General features: G+C 42.2%; 1 non-coding gene across 1 annotated transcript; it reads left to right on the forward strand.

Moving 5' to 3' along the window:
- The first annotated feature begins 1,588 nt into the window (after positions 1–1,588).
- TRNAS-AGA (transfer RNA serine (anticodon AGA)) lies at positions 1,589–1,670 on the forward strand. Its single transcript has one exon. It is a non-coding gene; the product is annotated as a tRNA-Ser (tRNA).
- Positions 1,671–6,055: the final 4,385 nt, after the last annotated feature.

Genomic DNA, 6,055 nt, shown 5'->3' on the forward strand with positions numbered 1-6,055 from the left:
CTAAGCCTTGAGCTGTTGGTGATGGGCTGGCAAATGGCCCCCATCTAAGCCTTGAGTTGTTGATGATGGGCAGGCAGTTAGCCCCCATCTAAGCCTTGAGCTATTGGTGATGGGCTGGCAGTTGTCCCTCATCTAGGACTTGAGGTATTGGTGGTGGGCTAGCAGCTGGCCTCCATCTAGGCATTGAGTTATTGGTGATGGGCTGGCAGTTGAACCCGATCTAGGCCTTGAGTTGTTGGTGATGGCCTGGCGTTGGCCTCCATCTAAGCCTTGATAGGCTAGCAGTTGGTCACCATCTAAGCCATAGGATATTGGTGATGGGCTGAGAGCTGGCCCCCATCTAAGCCATGAGCTGTTGTTGATGATCTGGTGGACCCCATCTAAGTCATGAGTTGTTGGTGATGGCCTGACAGTGGTCCCCATCTAAGCCTTGAGTTGTTGGTGATGGGTTGGCAGTTGGCCCCCATGTACAGATTTTAATTTACTTATTTTGGCAAGATGGAGATACTGTGTGTAGGGCAATTCTTTCTTCACCATCATACCTCTTCCTTCCTTTCAATAAATAATTAAATAAAGCTGACCTTTTCCCTGCCAATATGTCTCTGTGTCTTTATTGTAGATATGTGTTTTTCTCTATTAACCTGGTGTCGAAATGTTGGTTGACATCAATTGATAGAAAGTTTGATCACTTGTTTCTGCAATTTACCAGTAACATTTTGCAGGGGCAACTGAGTGAACTGCCTTGGAAATTCTGTCCCAGAGTGGGAAGAGTTAACTGACCGCATCACCAGACCAGTCTCAGGGTATGTGTCATATGTGATCTGAACAGTTGCTTCACACATGTGCAGTGGACCTGATAGACCCTATCTATCTATCGATCTATCTATCTATCTCATATCTATCTATCTGTCTATCAGGGGCGTATCTATAATGGGTGCAGGGTTTGTGGTGCTCATGGGCCCCTAGGTCCAGGGGAAGCCTGCACTGCACACCCTGCACCCATTTTTTCCAATTCTTATCTCTGCGAGGTCCTGCATCGGTTTTCTCAGCCGTGCACAAAACACTAGAAAATGGCCGGTGGGGCCATTTCCCGTTGTTTTGCACATGCGCAGTGAGGTACTCTCTGGGAAAATGGCGGCATTTCCCCAGTGACCTGCGCATGCGCAGTAGACTCTGGGCACAGACTAGGCATTATTACAGTTAAGCCGGATGCACATTAAATGACCCGATGGTCGGGGCAATTACCCTTCGCTCCGGACTATGCAGGATTGCTGGTACACACCAAAAGATTTAATAAACAATGGTACAATCACTCTTTCCGACCTTCGTTAATATGTACTGCACCGCATGCGATATCGTGTGATTGGCTGTGCAGTACAGCCAATCACACGACGCCGCTGATGACACGCAGGAGAGCACAAAAATGCGTACACACACTAGACGATGTGGACGATTTGTCATTCCAATACAACTAAAATCGTCATATTGTGCACTTTATCGTCTAATGTGTACCCAGCTTTAGTATAATTGCTGTAATAGGTCTTCTATAATTGAGGGATTTTCTATTTCCCTTATAGGCACTCATGGTGTAGTCGTGGCCGAGTGGTTAAGGCGATGGACTAGAAATCCATTGGGGTCTCCCTGCGCAGGTTCAAAGCCTGCCGACTACGTTAAGTTTTTTGGGGGGCTTTATTTCTTATAAATATGTGGTTTACACAAAAAGAAGAGTTACAACTCCAACATTACTAATTATATAAAATACATTTTGCAATAGAATTTTGCAATAAATAAATAGAGGTTTTGGCATAATCATGGCCATGGTTATGGGCCTATCCACCGCGCCCAGGTAACCTCTCAGGTAACACCCAGGTATCCTCTGAATAACCTTCAATAGAGTTCTGAAACATTGATTTAATATCACAAGCGTTTGTGTGTTTTGTGAAGTCGCCGGGCGTGCCGCTCATTCCTGCATATATTTTTTCCTTCCCAACACAGGGATAGGTAATCTAGAAAGGCACCAGGCGCACATTATATCTTTAGCCCTTTGGAGTGCCGTCCGTAATTGCTGTATATATATATATATATGTCCTGATAGGTGTTTTGAAGTCAAACACACCATGCTCGGCACTGCAGTATTTTTCAATGGACTTGTATTATATATGAGTCATGCAAACAGCAGTCAGCAACGTTTCTGGACCGCGCAGGGTCCTGTCCTCAGGCTGTCAAGTACAATAATAGTATGAAAAAGAAACAAAGTAAAGTCTTACCTTATATCCCCACCGCTGTGAATTTTGTAATCCGTGACGTCAGCTTTCACCAAATAGTCACGTAAATTCCTCCCTCTTTTGTAACAAGTCATGGGTTTAACTTCCTTAAAAGATGATAAGCTCTGATCAGTAGATATAATAGGCCATAATGCCTTTGTGGCCCGTGGGATAATCGGACTAGATGTAGAAAATTTTGTAGTCCAAATGAATCTGTCCTCTTTTCCATGGTGTAAATCGACGTTTCGGTCCCACAACAGGACCTTTCTCAAGACCCCAAGACTCCATGGTTCTCTCTGCTTTTGGAGTCTGGGGGTCTTGAGAAAGGTCCTTTTGTGGGACCGAAACGTCGACTTACACCATGGAATAAATACTTGAAAGGAAAACCTCTGTCCTGTTGATATATTAGCCTGGTGAGTGCTCCCTTACATGGAATATATATACAGTCAGGTCCATAAATATTGGGACATTGACAGAATTTTCATATTTTGGCCTCTATTCACTACCACAATGGTTTTGAAATGAAACAAACAAGATGTGCTTTAACTGCAGACTTTCAGATTTAATTTGAGGGTAATTACATTCAAATCGGGTGAACGGTGTAGGAATTACAACAGTTTCAATATGTGCCTCCCACTTTTTAAGGGGCCAAAAGTAATGGGACTATCAACTCAAAAGCTATTTCATGGACAGGTGTGGGCTATTCCCTCAATATTTCATTATCAATTAAGTAGGTAAGAGGTCTGGAGTTGATTCTAGGTGTGACATTTGCATTTGGAATCAGTTGCTGTCAACTCTCAATATGAGATCCAAAGAGCTGTCACTATAAGTGAAGCAAGCCATCATTAGGCTGAAAAATGAAAACACACCCATCAGAGAGATTGCAAAAACATTAGCAATACCAAAAGACCCAGAAGACCACGGAAAATAACTGTGGTGGATGACAGAAGAATTATATCCCTGGTGAAGAAAAACCCCTTCACAACAGTTGGCCAAATCAAGAACACTCTCCAGGAGGTAGATGTATATGTGTCAAAGTCAACAATCAAGAGAAGACTTCACAAGAGTGAATATAGAGGGTTCACCACAAGATGTAAACCATTGCTGAGCCACAAAAACAGGAAGACCAGATTAGAGATTGCCAAACAACATCTAAAAAAGCCATTACAGTTCTGGAACAACATCCTATGAACAGATGAGACAAAGATCAACTTGTACCAGAGTGATGGGAAGAGAAAAGAAGGAAAGGCACTGCTCATGATCCAAAACATACCACCTCATCAGTGAAGCATGGTGGTGGTAGTGTCGTGGCGTGGGAATGTATGGCTGCCAATGGAACTGGTTCCCTTGTATTTATTGATGATGTGACTGCTGACAAAAGCAGCAGAATGAATTCTGAAGTGTTTCGGGCAATATTATATGCTCATATTCAGTCAAATGCTTCAGAACTCATTGGACGGCGCTTCACAGTGCAGATGGACAATGACCCGAAGCATACTGCAAAAGCAACCAAAGAGTTTTTTAAGGCTAAAAAGTGGAATGTTATGCAATGGCCAAGTCAATCCCCTGACCTGAATCCGATTGAGCATGCATTTCACTTGATGAAGTGAAAACTGAAGGGAAAATGCTCCAAGAACAAGCAGGAACTGAAGATATTTGCAGTAGAGGCCTGGCAGAGCATCACCAGGGATGAAACCCAGCATCTGGTGATGTCTATGCGTTCCAGACCTCAGGCTGTAATTGCCTGCAAAGGATTTGCAACAAAGTATTAAAAAGTGAAAGTTAGATTTAGGATTGTTTAGTTTATCCCACTACTTTTGGCCCCTTAAAAAGTGGGAGGCACATATAGAAACCGTTGTAATTCCTACACCGTTCACCTGATTTGGATGTAATTACACTCAAATAAAATTTGAAAGTCTGCAGTTAAATCACATCTTGTTTGTTTCATTTCAAATCCATTGTGGTGGTGAATAGAGGACAAAATATGAAAATTTTGTCAATGTCCCAATATTTATGGACCTGACTGTATATATATATATATATATATATAATATATATATATATACACACACATATATATGTGTTCACTGACACTGTTGTGACCCTGTTTTATAGCAACATAACAGGGTGTGAGGAACAGTGGGTGTAAAAAAGTTTCCAGAGTGGATACAGACTGAACAATGGTGACCTCTGATCTGAGGTTTAAACAGTTCCTATTGTATAGGAGAAAGTCACTGAATCTACACAGAGCTGCTGGGCATCTGTGTGCCTTAAAGTTTCTGTGCCGTGGTAAGTGTAGTCTCCAGGTGGAAGAATGGTGGTCGCTACCCGGAGGGTAAAGTTTAAACAGTACCTTAATGGTGTGCAGTAAGCGGCGTTCTGCTTAGCTGCTGTGCGTCCTACCTGGTCCTGTGGTGCTGCTTGAAGTGCAAGACATGCGGTGGTGGATGGCCGTGTCACCACTCATGTGTGTAGGTGCCGTCTGGTGCAGAGTTTCAGCGGGGTCACTTCTCAGGCGGAGATGCCGCTGATGGTTCTTTTTGTGGGGATCACCGTCAGGTCACCATTGTTCAGTTATTATTATCATTTATTTATATGGCGCCACAAGTGTTCCGCAGCGCCTTACAAAGTACATAGACAAAAAAGTAACCATTGACTTACAATACAATTCAGGACATGGATAAACATTGCTATATTAGTGACCTTAACGCCCACATAAGCAGCCAGGTGTTAGTTGCCCTAGTGGGGAGTAAGAGTTAAATTAAATTACAGTAGGGAGAAGCACAAGAGAGTAGAGGGCCCTGCTCGAAAGAGCTTACGTTCTTTAAGGGAGGGGAAGACAAACAGGAGTGACACAGAATGGGGTGGGCGAGGAGGAAGGAAGATGTTCTGTATTTTATTATTTATTTATTAACAGTTTTTTATATAGCGCAGCATATTCCATTGCGCTTTACAATTGGAAACATTTATAGAACAAAACAGGGTAATAACAGACAGACATAGAGGTAAGAGGGTCCTGCTTGCAAGCTTACACTCTATAGGGAAATCCACTGTGAAAACTTTTTCACCCCCATTGTTTCTCACACCCTGTTATGTTGCTACAAAACAGGGTTGCAACATTGTGTACACTGCTTGTTAGTGACCACATATATAAATATGCGTTGTATAACATTACCCAATAAAGATACTATTCAGCTTGTCCAGTTCTCATCAGAATTTTGATTACACTAACACATGCCACAGATAGGGGTTGAGCGCAGTAGACTTGCTATACTCTATATAAACAGCTCTTAGGATCCTATTTATCACTATTATTTTTACTAAAATAATATGAAAACGGGTGTTTTCACACAATTTTCACATTATTTTAGTTTCACCTAAATGTATCAAATGGCTTTTGGAAGACAATTTGCAAAATTCTCCTCCAAGCAATTTAATTAGCAAGTCAGCAGATCGCATTTCCCATACTGTACTTGTTGTGGGAAATGCGATCTGGTCAAATGTACCATTGTCACATTGTGAAAAAATCAGGTACTCAACTTTGCGATATCTTCGCCATCCTCAGATGGTGTAGAGACTAAAGGCCCCCATACATCAGCAATTGATTGCAGCAATCGTGCAATTTGCAATCGATTGTGTATAAAAATCTTTCCCTTTTTCAATCGATTGCAGATTGCAGAATTGCCACAAGATTGTCGAAAGATTTTTATACACAATCGATTGCAAATTGCACGATTGCTGCAATCAATTGCTGATTTATGGGGGTCTATACTTGCCAACTCTCCATGACT

Source organism: Taudactylus pleione, unplaced genomic scaffold (genome assembly GCF_031769625.1).
Source record: "Taudactylus pleione unplaced genomic scaffold, aTauple2 ptg000314l, whole genome shotgun sequence".
Lineage (NCBI taxonomy): Eukaryota > Metazoa > Chordata > Amphibia > Anura > Myobatrachidae > Taudactylus > Taudactylus pleione.